This window comes from Schistocerca serialis, chromosome 9, assembly GCF_023864345.2.
Source record: "Schistocerca serialis cubense isolate TAMUIC-IGC-003099 chromosome 9, iqSchSeri2.2, whole genome shotgun sequence".
NCBI lineage: Eukaryota > Metazoa > Arthropoda > Insecta > Orthoptera > Acrididae > Schistocerca > Schistocerca serialis.
This window is the reverse complement of record NC_064646.1, coordinates 88,361,914-88,378,768: the sequence shown is the minus strand read 5'-3', so window position 1 is coordinate 88,378,768 and position 16,855 is coordinate 88,361,914. Positions and strand designations below refer to the sequence as shown.

General features: G+C 44.3%; 1 protein-coding gene and 1 non-coding gene across 2 annotated transcripts in view; one reads left to right on the top strand and one right to left on the bottom strand.

Annotated features, from left to right (window-relative positions):
- Positions 1 to 16,855, bottom strand: part of LOC126419388 (somatomedin-B and thrombospondin type-1 domain-containing protein-like) — a 359,147-nt gene that overhangs the window by 193,828 nt on the left and 148,464 nt on the right. The gene's annotated exons all lie outside the window — the stretch shown is intronic.
- Positions 1,648 to 1,722, top strand: Trnap-cgg (transfer RNA proline (anticodon CGG)). The gene has a single exon. It is a non-coding gene; the product is annotated as a tRNA-Pro (tRNA).

Sequence of the window (16,855 nt, the reverse complement as noted above, 5' to 3'; positions counted from 1 at the left end):
TTGCTCCAGTCATGTACAATATTTCAAAACGTGTTATTACCATTATTTCGTCCGCGGCTCGTGGTCTTGCGGTAGCGTTCTCGCTTCCCGCGCACGGGAACCCGGATTCGATTGCCGACGGGGTCAGGGATTTTCTCTCCCTCGAGATTACTGGAAGTTGTGTGTCTTTCATCACCATTTCATCCTCATTCACTCGCAAGTCGCCCTAGTGGCGTTAAAGAACTTGTGGAGTGGCGGCAGAACCGCCCCGCGAGGGGTCTCCCTGCCACCAATGCCATACGCTCATTATTATTATTGCTGTTGTTTATGTTGTTGTACCCTGTATATGTCATCTATAGTTTTCATCGGCGGAAGTCGTCGTAAAATTTGCAAATATATTTCCGTGCGCTGTTTCATTCTATAACTCACGTTTATTGCATTTTCACAGTGCACTAGACATGCGGTAGTTTGATGCAATTGGGATATCAGCACAATAGCTGCGCTACTGAACGCGTACTGAAAAAAAGGACAAGTGAACGCCAGAGTCATCAGTTGTTTCGGCGTGGCCAGCGCTGTTGTTCCCCAAGTTGGCCGTCGGCCACAAACGGCCAGAGACAATGGCGCGCCGTTTCTGGGAATTAGCTGTCACGCTGCCGCAGCCGCCGCCTCCATTTGCAACCGGAAATGAAGCGCTCCGCCGTGCTCCCTCCCCCCTCCCCCCCTTCTGTTGTTATCAACCACCGGTCGCCCGCCGTTTCTTTGGCGAGGCACAGTCGCAACCGCCAGCGAAACCCGCGCCGCCAAATCACATCTGGCGGCGGCGATCCGATTTATTGCTTATCTGTCGCAGCGCGTTTGTACACTGGCGCAATAAATCAGCAGTCATCCAGCCGGCCGGTGCGTTTTGTCGCCCATTACAAGCGGCGATCTTAATCTGTGTCCGCACGCCCACCATATTTCACCAGCAGCCGCGTTCGCTGCCGCCGCAGTTGTTGCTGTTTTTGTTGTTGTTGTTTTTGCGGCCATTGTGTCCGGCCCGTGTTAGGCAGCCGACCGATCGGGCGAAGCTTTTTAAACGTTTCCGCAACCGGTTTTGACGCAATCATTCGCGCATCGGCAGCGCGGCGCGCTGTCATCGCCACGGCTCTGACGGATGATACGGCCGCCATGATTCTGCAAGAATGGGTGTACAACGGCTGTCGATGACATCAGCATCTGATACACCGTCCAGTAGTCTCTTCTCGTTCGGACTGTTACCTGCGATGAGGGAGATGCGAAGCCGGTGTTCCAAGTTTGCCGCTTCCCAGTTCTGTCATGGGCGTGAACCCACGTTTGTTTCTCCCTTATACAGGGTGTGACAAATAAAAATTTTCCAGACGGGTGGATACGATTAGGTCGGTATTACACTATCAAATTTCTTTGTCAATGATTTGATCAAAGACGTGATCAAATATCCCGTCAAATATATTTGACAAAGATCTTTGACGTAGCACTACAAGGGGTATTACACTGTCACCATATTTTTCGTCCAAGTTCAAGATGGCTGATAAAAACAACTTGTTCCTAGAATGAAATTTTCACTCTACAGCGGAGTGTGCGCTGATATGAAACTTCCTGGCAGATTAAAATTGTGTGCCGGACCGAGACTCGAACTCGGGGCGTGAGTCGTGCTTGGGTAGCTCAGTTGGTAGAGCACTTGCCCGCGGAAGGCAAAGGTCCCGAGTTCGAGTCTCGGTCCGGCACACAGTTTTAATCTGCCAGAAAGTTTCATATCAGCGCACACTCCGCTGTAGAGTGAAAATTTCATCCTAGAAACATCCCCCAGGCTGTGGCTAAGCCATGTCTCCGCAATATCCTTTCTTTCAGGAGTGTTAGTTCTGCAAGGTTCGCAGGAGAGCTTCTGTAAAGTTTGGAAGGTAGGAGACGAGGTACTGGCAGAAGTAAAGCTGTGAGAACGGGGCGTGAGTCGTGCTTGGGTAGCTCAGTTGGTAGAGCACTTGCCCGCGAAAGGCAAAGGTCCCGAGTTCGAGTCTCGGTCCGGCACACAGTTTTAATCTGCCAGGAAGTTTCAAAACAACTTGTTATTAACCGCAGCAGTTGCATGTACCATAATTGCACTGTGTGCGGAAGAGAAGCAGGGGAAGAAAAGGAAACACATCTGGGTGAAGCCGTGGGTTTTACGACGACACGATAAAAGCACTCAACAAAACTTGTTATGTGAGATTATAGTGGAGGACGTCAATTCGTACATCAAGTACTTAAGAATGGATGAGCACACATTTCTGTATGTGCTCAGTGAAGTGTATCCTCATATCACAAAGCACAATATTCACTTAAGAACTGCTACATCTGCAGAAGACAGGCTCACTGTAACACTCCGATTCCTTGCTACAGGAGAGGGTTAGGTTAGGTTAACCCTAGGACGCCCAAGCCTTTTTTTCTAACTTGGATGCCTGAGAGGGGGGTTCGCCAAGCCCACAGGTATTAAATAAGTTTACTGACGAAAAATTACAACTTTCAAAATGGTTTATGTATTTTAACTAAGGCATCGGATTATAAATGTTGCTAATTGTTATAAATATTGGATTGAGTGAATAAAAAATTGGCATATTACAACACAAAATACAGATGTATTCATATACAATAGACTACTCTGAGTACTCAACTTCAAGGCAAGAGACACACTTCACATTTTTTTTCTGAATGTGTGTTACACACATGTTTATGACACTGTCCACAATGCTTTTTTGGTTTACTTACGATTGTTGTACTTCTGCTTCTTTGTTTTAGCTTTTCTTGCACAAATATGGTACCGACCTTTCCCTCAGGAGGCTGACGTGCTTCTGTTGCCACTTCTTTGATTTTCTTTTGTAGAATAGTCTCCATTGATTGAACAAGTTGGTTAAATAACCCTCTTGCATTGGCACTTCTTTCTTCTACCTGCAATTTCACTAGTTCCATTCCTGCTTGCAGAAGATAAAGTTCCCGTTTGTTGTGTTTCTTTTCATTCCATCTTGGATGTTGCTGGATGAATATGGTGGTTCCATTGATAGCACAAATGTCGATGAGAGAGTAAAATACAGATAGAGGCCATTTCTTTGTTCCCCTCTTGCAGGTGTACATACGAGCCATTTGATAAATGGTATCAATTCCACCTTTAGTGGAATTATAATATGCATTTATCTCGGTTCTATTCTTCTCTCCTCCAACAGTGTCTTTATCTTGGTGCATTGTTGACAACATCAGTGAGTTTTTACTTGGTTTCGTTTTTGCTGTGTAGGACACCAAAGTTACTGGAGGCCTACCTGTTGGGAACTGCACTAACTCACTGCAAGTTTACAAGATAAATAACAGCTGACTGACATCAACAATCACTTCCTCTGAAAGTAAACCGATTGTTGTGAATATCAAGAATACCAACCAACAAGAAACTAACTTGCATTGTTGTAGAGATGGGAAATACGAAATCCTATTAAGGGAAATTTTCTATAGCATGGAAGCCTAAGGGGTGGGTTTGTTGGACCCATAATAAGTTTATTTATTTTTTCTTTCAAAGAAAATTTTTTCTATAAAATGTATTGACACTAACGTTTCATAAAATAGCTAACAAACAATAACTCAAAGGGAAAAATCAGGGGGCATACAAAAATTGTGGGTTCAACTAACCCCCCCCCCCCCCTTAGGCGTCATAGGGTTAAGTTAGGTTAGGTTATGTTAGGTCAGGTCTCCAATCTTCTTAATCTATTTTTGTATTCAGCGTGCCTCATGTTGTAAAGCACCTCATCGGCTTCATACACCTCTATTAATTTTGTAGTTGCCGGCACACACCAATTGTATTTACCGGCGATGTTTATAAAAACACTACAGATGACAGAACGCTGCAGCGATGCTAGGGCTCTGTGTGGTAACATGTTACATTGCAGTGAACAGAAGACAAGCGACTTCTTTGATCAAATCTACAGCGAGGCCCTAGATTTGATCAAATATTGGACGACATTTGACAAAGTTCCCTATTACACCATCAAATATCTTTGACAAAGATTTTTGACAATGATATTTCACAAAGAAATTTGATAGTGTAATACCAGACTTAGATGTGAATGTATGCTTGTAACCACACCCCGTGACATGCAGTCCACATATTCGCCCGCCATGTGATTCACACCTGTTCAGAGCGTAGTGCGAGCTGTGTCACTGTGAGTGAAGCCAGTAGAAAGGGGACGATGGAGCAGCGGGTGCCAGTTACAGAACGTTAAGTGACAACAAAGTCGTGGAAACGTATTCATTTGTTTGCTAAGAAGTATAATGGAGTCAAAAGTGCCAGCAAAGGGTGCCACGCAACGCTTACAATCCAGAAATGGCGCCAGACAAGATCTGTTTCGAACAAGTCAAAAACCATTCAGAACCGGGGTCCAAAATTGCCAAGAGATGAATACTGGTCACTTTCAACATCTGCTATAGATTAGTACTGCATTTCCTTTCCTCTGATGTACTGGGTGATAAAAAAGTCAGTATAAATTTGAAACCTGAATAAATCACGGAATAATGTAGATAGAGAGGGGTACAAGTTGACACACATGCTTGGAATGACATGGGTTTTACTAGAACCAAAAAAAAAAAAAAGAATACAAAGTTCAAAAAATGTCCGACAGATGGCGCTTCATCTGATCAGAATACCAATAATTAGCATAACAAAGTAAGACAAAGCAAAGATGATGTTCTTTACAGGAAATGCTCAATATTTCCACCATCATTCCTCAGTGCTGTTGTGAACAGCACTGTAAAGCATGTCCGGAGTTATGGTGAGGCATTAGCGTCGGATGTTGTCTTGCAGCATCCCTAGAGATGTCGGTCGATCACGATACACTTGCGACTTCAGGTAACCCCAAAGCCAATAATCGCACGGACTGAGGTCTGAAGACCTGGGAAGCCAAGCATGACGAAAGGGGCGGCTGAGCACACGATCTTCACCAAACGACGCGTGTAAGATATCTTTAATGCGTCTAGCAATACTTTTTTTGTTCCAATAAAACCCCATGTCATTCCAAGCATGTGTGTCAATTTTTACCTCTCTATCTACATTATTACGTGGTTTATTAAGTTTTCGAATTTATACTGCCTTTTTGATCACCCGATACTTTTTTGTACACAGGTACTCCGTTCTCTGGGCCACTTTTATTTTCCTCACCCTGTACGATGTTTTTTGATGATGGTGCTGATCTCAGTTCCACATTGCTCCAGCGCGTGTGATTTGATCCAAAGAACAACACGCGACGCTATACAGTGGTGTAAAATAATCGTTAATTTTCACGCGTAAATTGGAATTCGTAAGGAACATTAATGAAATTAGCGAAGCTCGGATACTCATGTGGCAATCGATTTAAAGGACAGCAATAACCACAAAGACTGGATTATAATTTCTCCTGCTAAGACCGCGACATCATAATTGGTGATCACGAAGTATATTAAATTAAGGAATTCGGCTACCTAGACAGCAAGGACATAAAAAGCCAACTAACACTGTCAAAAACGACATTCCTGTGCAGGAGAAGCCTACTAGTATGTAACACACGTCTTAACTTGAGTAAGAAATTTCTGAGAATGTACGTCAGGAGCACAACATTTTATGGCAGTGAAACATGGACTGTGAGGAAAATCGAAACAGAAGAAAATCTAAGAATTTGAGATTCGGTGCTACAGACGACTGTTGAAAATTAGGCAGACTGAGAAGGTAAGGAATGAGGAGGTTCACCGCAGAATCCGCGAGGAAAGGAATACATGGAAAACACTGATCAGAAGAAGGGACATTATGATAGGGCGTTTGTTAAGACATCACCGAATGACTCCCATACTACTAGGGGGAGCTGTAGAGGGTAAAAACTGTAAACGAAGACAGAGACCGGGATACATCCAGCGTATAACAGAGGACGCATGTTGCAAGTGCTCCTGTGAGATGAAAATGCCGCCACAGGAGAGCATCAAACCAGGCAGATGACCGATGACTCAAGAAATATCCAATGTCAATTTCACGGGCAAAATAAGTTACATCTGGAGATAACGAAGACCAATTAGGAGACAAGTTCATTCAAATGCTGCTCATCTTAAGTGTCGTAATTCTACTGAGTTACCAGAATGTACAACATTTTAAGGCGCCTTTAGTTTGTGACACTGAAATATGTGTTTGCAGTTCGAATTAACCAAACAAATGTATTGGAGAATAGTCGCCGTAGTTCAGTAGTTTGTAGTTTAGTACCGACTGAGTAAAAGACAAGTAGAGAGCCAGCGATGAAAATTCCACACGCGGAACGTCTCTAGCATAATATCACCGCCACAGGAGGGAATATAATTACAGAATGGTATTCAAAACATCTGAGATTTTAATTTAGTTGGTTCTACAGTCTCCACCACGTCCTCTAAAACATGAATCCCGAGACAGGGGATACCGTTCCGTGTATCCTAGGTAATATCATCCTCGATCCAACTTACGGGCGTAAATTAAGCAATTAATTTCTAAATTACCTAGTCAAAGTAAATTACGTAAGTGAGTAGCAAGTTGAAATAAATTACTTCAAAGCCACACACACACACACACACACACACACACACAAACACACAAACGTCCCCTCCCACACATACAGACAGGGAGAGAGAGGGAGGGAAAGAGAGGATCCAACAAACAAATGATAAACTGAATTGCATACAGCGGTCCCAACTCAAATAATTTGAGACAGAACAATGCAGCGCAGAAGTAACCAACGCTACAGTTAATAAATGCACTGAATAAATACCATAGAGGTATAATAAGTAGAGATTGCGCTACAAACATACGCTGTACGTTGCGTTGAAGCTGTTGGTACCATGTTAGGTCACACGAAATATTAAAGGTCTACTGTTTCCGATTGCTCCTTGCTATTAATTTCTGTCGTGTACACGAAACAGTTGTTGAAATAGAAAATGATGTAACGCTTTCGCGAACAACACAGTGTGAGGAAGGAAATGTAAGCAGTTTCTCGAGTCCTAAATGCATATTTGATACAGTAAAACGATGGATTTCGCCTCGTTAATGTAAATTTATTTTTTATATGTTTTAAGTAATCCTTGAAGAGATAGAATAGTAAGAGTCAGCAGTCAGTGTGGGCTTGACAAACACCACAAAGACAAAACCTCAAGGTAGTAAGTAAGAGAAATACTACAGGAGTAAACTTAGTCATAAACCAAAGAACTATAGAAGGGGTGAAACATTATACAACTTTGGAACCACAATATATGAAAATTGGGATAGCTCGCAAGAAATCAAGATTCGCAGTAGGAAAGCAAGAAGTGTGTTTCAGGAAATGAATGCCGTCTTCAAAAGCCATAATCTAACTTTAAGAAGACAAATCAGACTCTTTCACTGCTATGTATACTCTGTGCTCCTATATGGTATAGAGACATGGACTTTAAAAAAAAAAAACACGGAGGAGAAGCTGGTATTTCGCCTGCCTCACACATCTTGCTTACCAGATGGAAGAGTGTTGCCATGACTGGCTCTCCGCCGGCCGCGGTAGTCTAGTGGTTCTAGGCGCGCAGTCCGGAACCGCGGGACTGCTACGGTCGCAGGTTCGAATCCTGCCTCGGGCATGGATGTGTGTGATGTCCTTAGGTTAGTTAGGTTTAAGTAGTTCTAAGTTCTAGGGGACTGATGACCACAGATGTTAAGTCCCATAGTGCTCAGAGCCATTTGAACCATTTGAACTGGCTCTCCCAAGGGTATCAGTAGCTCTAACAGAATGTCGTCTACTCCCAGGACCTTGAATCCACTTAGGTCTTTCTGTGCTCTGTCACATTCTTCACGCAGTATCTTATCTCCTAACTCATCTTCACCTACGTCATTTCTATAATATTGTCTTTAAATTCGTCTCCCTTTTATAGAACTTCTTTATACTCCTTTCCCCTTTAAACTTTCTGTTCTTTCCTTCGCATCTGTTTTCCATCTGAGCTCTTGATCTTCATAAAGCTTCTACTCTTTTCCTCAAAGGCCTCTTTAACTTCCCATCTGAGCTCTTGATTTTCATACAGCTTTTTGTCTTTTCTTCAGGAGCCTCTTTAATTTTCCTATAGGACGTATCTATCTTCCCCATTTCCGCTATAAGTTTATCTTGCAAAAAATGCTAAAACTGTTACAAAGCTGCCCAGTTTCACGGTAGTACACGAGTTATTTATCAGCAGCTCTTCGCGATTGGAACGTACTGTTTTACAAACATTTTTTGATATAATAATGCAGCGGCTTACTTTTCCCACCACAGGTTTAGATAAAGGATTCATGGGAAGACATCCCAAATGGTTCAAATGGCTCTGAGCACTATGGGACTTAACATCTGTGGTCATTAGTCCCCTAGAACTTAGAACTACTTAAACCTAACTAACCTAAGGACATCACACACATCCATGCCCGAGGCAGGATTCGAACCTGCGACCGGAGCGGTCACGCGGTTCCAGACTGAAGCGCCTAGACCGCACGGCCACATCGGCCGGCGACATCCCATTTGCTGTATGTTGACATAGATTAGAAACAGTTACTCGTCATGACGACACTGCTCAGCAGCACAGTAACGATTATGAACAGAATTTATCGAGGTTGCGAGCGTATTCAGACATACACCCAGCAACGAGGCTTTAACCGCGCAGTTCGGATGCACTGTTTAATGTCCTGCAGTCCGCTGGACATTAGCGACAGCAGAAGCTGGTTGTGGTCGTTAGAGTGACAAAGGGGCTCCAGCAGAGAGAGAGAGAGAGAGAGAGAGAGAGACAGACAGACAGACAGACGGGGAAGTGAAAGCAGACTAGCGGGAGAAGTTGAGTATCGCGCGGCGGCGCAGAGTTGAGGATAAACAGCGGCGCTTTGCCGCGACATGTTTTATTCAGGGCGGCCGGAATGTTGGTACGCGTGGCGCGGCAGTGCTGCAGAGTTATTGTGCGGCCCGCCAGACGGACAGGGGCGGGGGTTCCCCCGCATTGCGAAGCGCTGCTGTTCGCGCGACCTGGCGCCGAACATGCGTTATGTATGCCCGCGCCGCGGGGTGGGGGTGTGGGCCATTGTTGTAGCCGGACAGTGCGCCACGGGGGTGAATGACAGCCCAGGGCGCGGTATACACGACGGGGACCGCCTGGCAAGTGGCTCAGCGGCGTGCCACTCCCGCTGTGACCTGGACGGTGCGTGGCGGAGGGTACCTTATACCACTAGTAGTCAATTTCCTTCCTGCTCCTCTCGCAGACAGAGAGAGGAGAAAATGACTGTCAATATGCGTGCCTTACCTTCGTGGTTCTTGCGCGAAATGCTGGTTGGCGGCACTGAATAGTTCTGCATTCAGCTTTTCTGCGAAACGAACGTCGTCTTCCTTCCAGGGAGGTATTCCCGTTTTAGTTCACAATAAAACTCGCTTGTTGATCGAAACTACCGGTAACGAATCTAGCAGCTTGCCTCTGAATTGCTTCGATGTCTTCCACTGATCTGCCCTGGCAGGGATCTCAAACACTAGAGTACTACTACAGAACGGGTCGCACTAGTGTTCTAAGTGTGGTGTCTTTCACACATGTACCACACTTTCCTCCAATTCTCCCAACAAACCGAAGTCGACCATTCACATGCCCTACTACCTTCGTCACATGCTCGTTTCATTTCATATCGCTCTGAAATGTTCACGTCCAGATTTTTAATCGACCTGACTGCGTCAAGTGGCATACTACTAATGCTTCATTAGAACATTACCGGTTTTCCCTCCTCATATGCTTTAACCTCCATTTTGCTACATTTACAGCAGGCTTCGTGTCTGGCAGGTTCATTACGAGGAATGATGTAAAATCTCCCCAACATCACCTGAATAAGCTCGGGTTAGGCAATTAGTCTATAGTCTAACCAAAATTTCCGAGAATATCCACCAAAATGTAGCGGAACACATCTTAATTCCCGACGTCACCTTCAAAGCATGCAACAGTAGCAACTATTTTCCCCTTACTAATAGCCGTGTTGGAAGTCTTCTGGGTGAAATGTGTTCAAAAGTAGTTGCGATTCCGCTGAATCTCTTCTATGGAGTCATAACGCTACCATTTCAACTTCAGTTTTATTTTTCGGAAGAGCAACGATACGCAAGAGGCTACATCAGGCCATTAAGGTGTGCAGGGTGGAGCTGTCATACTGATGTTGTTGTTGTTGTCCTTTTTTTCTTTGTTGCGAGGAACTGTCTCACAATGTGCGACGTGTGTAAGTGCATTGGAATGATGCAGCAGTCAGTGTTCGTTTTCCCATCCCTCAGATATTTTGGTCTATCACCTTCCCTCAGCGCCCTGAAAACATCGTAATAGAACTCCTCGGTGGCTATCTGACCGCATGCGATAAATTCCTTATGAAAAATTCCACGAATCCCGGACAGAAAGAAGGTCAGCATGAGTCATATCTTGATTTCAGCTAACAGCGCAGCTATCATCAGTGCTATAAATACAGCCCAGCAGTCGCTTGAGCAACTGACGTCCGTGGAGTCGCAATACCTGCTCCGTTCACCATCGCCGCCTACCAATATGAGATAAATGGTCTGAAGATGGTCACATTGTGATCGAAACCGGTAACCCTTGCAAAGGAATATTTTATTGAGACCAAGACAGTTTTTCATCCATCTCTAAATTATCATAGCCAGACCGCCACTTTTCTCCACGTAAAATATTTTCAGAAATTCCTTATATCGACTGATTTCATAAGCTCAGTAGTGTAGAGGATTAATGTGAGGGTTGCCTTTCGTCCGTGTTAAAATGGGCTTACGGAAGCCTTGTATCAGTGCAATGAAAGCACCTACCGCTACTCGCTTGACAACGGAGTGTATAGAGGGGCTCCACCGTAGGCGTATTTTAGACGGAAAGCCGGCAGAGGCTGACCCGTGGCCCGGCTGCTACCTGCAGGGACAGTGAAGACAAGTGGAGCGGATTAGCCCGTGCTATGAGGCGACGGGCGTTTAGCGCCGTTACGGCACCAGCTTACGTCCACTGCCCGGCCGGTTATTAGGTTGAGACGCCACCCGAAAGCTTTGCCGGGGACCAGACCAGGCGCTGAATTACCGGGGCAAGGCGTGTGCGATCCTCTTACCGGTCGCCCTTCTGCTCTGGGAAGCCAGGCGCGCACGTAGGTAGGTAGGTAAGAGCGGCCGCTTCTTGTCTCCTTGTGGTCCGCAGGAAGCCCGCCCACAGCTTATCGAGTTGACTACACACTGCTACAACAAGCGAGGAAACACCAATAAAGCTCAATTTGCTGGACACAGGGTCGACACACAGGCAATTTCCTTGCCACGCGTGTTAAATTTGTTGTTATGTGGCTACATATTCGGCGGACCCGGCCAAGATATATCAACGAACTGAAGCACAAAGGCACCCTCACACTGGACGAGGCACCTGCGGTATTTTCGGCTTTGCGCGCATCATACTCAGGTACAAGAAAGTCTTCTTAGAGCAGTTGAGAAGGCAGCTGTGGTGTGAGGTACCGACGACAGATGGTTTGTTCGGTACAGGTATCGTGAAAAAGGACGCCTAAATTGTGGTCCTCCTCCGCTATTGCCTACTGCGTTCGGAAGTTGCGCTCCAAAATGCTAACGTTCTGTTACAGATATTAGAAATGAGAGGTGGCATGCCTTTACGATACACACAGTAACTTGCCCCCCTCTAATATTTATATCTTACTCTGAGTAATTCGATTTGGGGAAGTATAGCCGAGTATGGTCATTACAATGCTAATATTGAGAACTCAGAAGATACGAATATTTTCCTCTCTAATTGCATGCTGTCAAAAGTTGCTATTCCTTCACACGCGGACTTCCCACGCAGCGTCTCGGGTGGTCCGGTGACAGGCGAGTTCTGCTGATCTTGAAAGGGTATTGCCGAAGGGTGTGAGGGAGCCGAGTGGATGCTGTCCAGACGCCGAAATTGTCATAAGAGCGGGGGCCACACGCCCACAGGCGCCTGAAGGAGAGGCTGGGGTTAGAGATTCCGTTACTTCGCAGAAACTTGGTGAAAACACTTTCTGACGTGCTTTGAGCGAGGCCTGGAAATGACTTGTGTTCTCAGGCAGTCTTGATGGGCAAATTGCCGCGTTTTCTGCAAAATCATAACTGTGATTGGCTTGCTCAGTGGATAGCTCCGTGACGTAGCAAAATCGGCTCAGAAATCGGCGCCATGTATCTCTATTGGTGGAATAGTAGTACTACGGCAATAGAGTGTAATTTTCTGCCGGTTTTCGAATTGCTGATTGGCACGTTTAACCACGGCCACTGTCGTGGGGGCGGTAATGTTTTGTGTAAGGCTTGCACGGGTGCTCTTGGCAGAGTCAACTCTCGCCTTTCGGTGGGGTAGGTTACAAGACTGAGCTCTCGCTGCTCTCGACAGCCTGCCTTCCGTTGGCTGTCTAATATACTTTCATTTAATTGTAACTGTCTGACGAAGTTGCTGAAGTTTCGACTTCAACGTAACTTTCCGAGTACAGTTGGCAAAAAAAAAAAAAAAAAAAATGGTTCAAATGGCTCTGAGCACTATGGAACTTAACAGCTGTAGTCATCAGTCCCCTATAACTTACAACTACTTAAACCTAACTAACCTAAGGACATCACACACATCCATGCCCGAGGCAGGATTCGAACCTGCGACCGTAGCAGTCGCACGGTTCCGGACTGCGCACCTAGAACCGCGAAACCACCGCGGCCGGCTACAGTTGGCAATTGAGCGTTCTGCGTACAAGCGGGCTATGTTGTCCGCCTTGAGCAGTTTTGGCTAAGGTTGACTGTATCGGAGTTACTGTGTGACTTCCCTTGTTAAAATCAATCACTGTACAGTCAGTGATTTTGTGGCGAGCCTTCTTCGTCTCCTTCAGAGGCGCATTTGTGTTGCTAGGAAGTCTTTAGTCTGGAAAAAACAGACCAGGATAATTTGTTTCGGGCTATACTCGCGACATTATCATCACCACGACGGCACGTCGAAGCAACCAGCCATCGCCTCCTGTACACCAGATCGTGTTCTTGCAGTTGAGAAGACAGCTTGGTGATATATGTCCGCAGCACCGGCAGATTAGGGAATTTAGCTATGTGATAATCAGAGCTCAGCAGAGCGCGCCTGTTCCCGTCTTTTCTAACGTGGTTCCGTCTTGGGTGTTCATTGTCTGAGTTCTCATTACTGTAGCAGCAATTAATGTTAGGATTGGCTGGGTGTTTCTCCTAAGATTTGTGTTGCAAGGAATTGGCTCCACATACCACTTGGTCATCAATGTCACAAGCTAGTTTACGGACAACTTTACCTTTACAGCATTTATTTTAGTATCCAATGTTTCATGTGTTCTGTTTTTATTTTGAGTTTAGACATAATAAATCAAATTGTTATTTTGGAGAGGACTTTCATTTTGTAGATCGGTAGAGCAACTCTTTCATTTCTCACTACGTTAATGAAACTTTCCATTATCAAATTAATTTCTATCAAATTAAATTATTGTAGGTGCCAAACTCTTTTCTACTCCACTTGCAGGGTCGATTACAGTCAGTTCACGTTTCTTCTTAATCCTTGTGCAACAGCAAAAGTCAGAGCTAGAAAAGGGGGTGGGGCTTAGAGCATCATTTCCATATGAAGATTCTAGAAGAATTTAAAGTTAAATACACTGCTATTCCCGCCACCCCGCAGAAAAACTAAACAGCGTATTTATTTGCATTTTATATTAAAGCATCTCTCAATAGCATGCTATCATTCCATTACTTGACAAGTATTACTAACCAGCAGAAAAATAAACGAAAAGGCAGACGCAACACTTCGGTGATCTTCGGATTGCTCCTAGCCTGGATGGCGGGCGAAGTGGTTCGGCTGTAAGATCAGAGCTCGTTCGACAGTCTCCGAAGACAGACATGTTGTCTGCCTTAGTCGATATCAGTTAAGGATTTCATCAGCAATCTGGTTATCTGGGCAGGTAGTTGAGAACAGTGTGATAGTCATTACCGAAATGTGCAGTTCATTATTTTGTTGGAGAATGGAAATCATTTGCGACTCTAAAGTGAAATGTAATTGTGCAGTTTCTCGTGTTCTGCCAATAAAAATCGAGTGGCATCCCGTGCAAACAAAATAATTTAAAATTTAATTATTTCTAAAATAACAGTTCCTCGGCAAGAGTTTCTTACAGCCTCAAGATAACAGATTCACGACCTACGTGCTGTTTTCTGAGCAGGGGACAACAACTACAGAAGACTGCAGATTGATCAACGTTAATTAGAACTCATGCATTCCACTCAGGGTGGTGAAAGCAGATAGGTACCTCGTGTACTCTGCAATCTTAGTACAAATGAGATCAGTGACACGTCATCTGTGGTAACCCCAAGGTGGTATGAAGGAGAGAAATTGTCGAGGGAGGAGATTTATCATCGTACGTGTGTATATATCCCTCTCTTTTGCAACTTGCAGTGCTGCTAACGTTGACGTAGACGCGAACGGGACATCCGATCGAGAGAGAGAGAGCGCCGCCGCCACACGGGAAGAGCTAGGTAACGTGATTTGCGTTCTCAGCGCTGTCCAGTGGCTGTTGTCGGCTTTATTTGGCTCGCAAACCACACGGTTTCCTTACGGAAATGCAAGCGCATAAAATAGCTGCGTTAACTCTTAGCGATTGTCGAAAAAGGGCGGAGAAGTTTCTGGACTGTTCGATGGCTTAAACAGCGCATTTCTGCCACAGAAACATTGCGTAATGCTGTATAACGATCTACGATAGATGCTAGTAGAAGTTATTTGTTAGCTCGGTCGAATTTTCACCCCATCTGCAGGTTTAAATAGAATCTAATTAAGGTATAGTGTCTAAGGTCACTGCCTGCATAATACCCACATTCTCGGTGTTACCTTGACTACCAACACTCCTCGTCACATAATTCTCAAGATCGAGATTCGTTTCGTAATTTCATTCGAATGGAAGGAGAGATTTTTTCAAAGATACTCACCATCACAGAAAAAAATATTTACCGGCAAGATACAAACATCAGCCAGTCGATAAACCTGGCAGCAAAAACTTCCAGTGTGTAACCTGCATTCACTTTCAGACGTAGACCGTATAACCACTCTTTTAATTGATAACAGTATTATCCGGCTTATTCTCATATAGTAGATACGTTATCGATAATATCGGAAGTAATTAATAGCATTGAAAAAATTTTAATTAAAATTATCGATATATAATCTCTCATCAGAATAACGCCCGCAGCAAAGTAGCGCCTCAGGGAAATCAAAAAGGGTTCAACGCCGCTGCTTTTGTTTCTAAATTCTACTATATTCACCACATGCGGATACTGTTAGTTCTCTCTGCGCTCAGAGTAAGGCTTCGTAGCTACGGCTTGAGACATTTCCGTGAGGTACGCTACGGAAGCGATCAGGGCGCTTTCGTTAAACTGCAGGAAAAGTGACTATAGTTAATTTATACGGGACAGACTCAAGTTGTAACTTATACTGAGATCTAGGCAGAACTTCGCCGTAACGTCACAGAGTAAGAATATCTGAGGAATTGCGTTCGCGAGAAAAAGTAGCGCTCAGTATTAAACTCCATTACATGCCGAATAACCGATAATAGGATCTGTGGATTATACGAAGGGACATTAAACTGACTGTAATAACGGATTTGGACACTTAGCTTTGTGAAAGTGAAAGCGTACGAAGTCTTAATGACTGTATCGAAGTAGACTAATGGACCATAGTCCTTGCTGTAACATCTTTGAGTGACGAACTATAAAAATCACGGATATTTTAGCTGCCGTAATTGCTGATAGTAATTGTAGGATCAACCCTCCTTTTCTCTACATACAAAACGCTATCTTTCATGATCGTTTAATTATTATTAAATATTTTTAATAAAAAGCTAAAGTGATATCCAGAATAGCATGTGTATTAGTAAACGATAAACATAGGCAAGCGACAAACTGTATCTCTGGATGGCAAAAGGTTCGATTATTAAATATCACGAAATGTAAAGTGTGACTTAAAGCTGTTTAACATTCCAGTCGGACAGAAACAATGCAAAATCAGAAACAGTGCGGATAAGTAATAACGTCGGAAATAATAATAACGTTGAAATAACAACTAACATCCAAAGACGTTATTAACTTTCTTGTCTTCGGTAACGCAGCAACAAATGAAGGGCGATCGACTGTGCAAAAAGTCAACATTAATAATTATTTTGAAAACCAGAAATTGAGTCGCCGTTGCAGTGAAGATGTTTGTGGCTGCTCCGTCTGACGTGTAATACAACGAAAGGTCGGGCATATACAGTAGATAACAACATCAATATCTTACGTCAGAGGAGTCGACGACACCAAATCGACGGAGGGCGGCTACAACTGGCAGTCACGTTAAGATTTCTGGCTACTGGGGAAATTTTCCAGTCCTATCAGAAACGATGTTTGACGCCAAACATATGGAGGCTCCCATTTTCTGCATGTATCGTAAAACGATGTCGCATCTCATCGTTCCTCTCCAAGGGGTAAAAATCTGACTTTCCAGATTACTTATTTCACGGCCTGCAGAGTAGCGGTACGTGGAGTTGCAGCCTGTGAAGTCACCAGCTTTTCGTCCACGCACGTTTCTACGTACAGAGAACAGCATAACGTAGAGCCTACGTAAGAGAATTAACATCCTGAAAGCTTTTACTTGCACTGAATTTGGAGCCGACCCCAGTACCCTCTTACGTCTGTACAAACACTTAATTAGCAGCACAAGTAAGATGAAATATGCCTACATATTGTATGACTGCTCCCTCATCACTGAAGGTTCTAGACCGTAGAAGAACAGTAGCTCTGAACGTGGTACTAGAAATGAAACGAGTTACACATTTCAGGAATTTGCCAAAAAGATC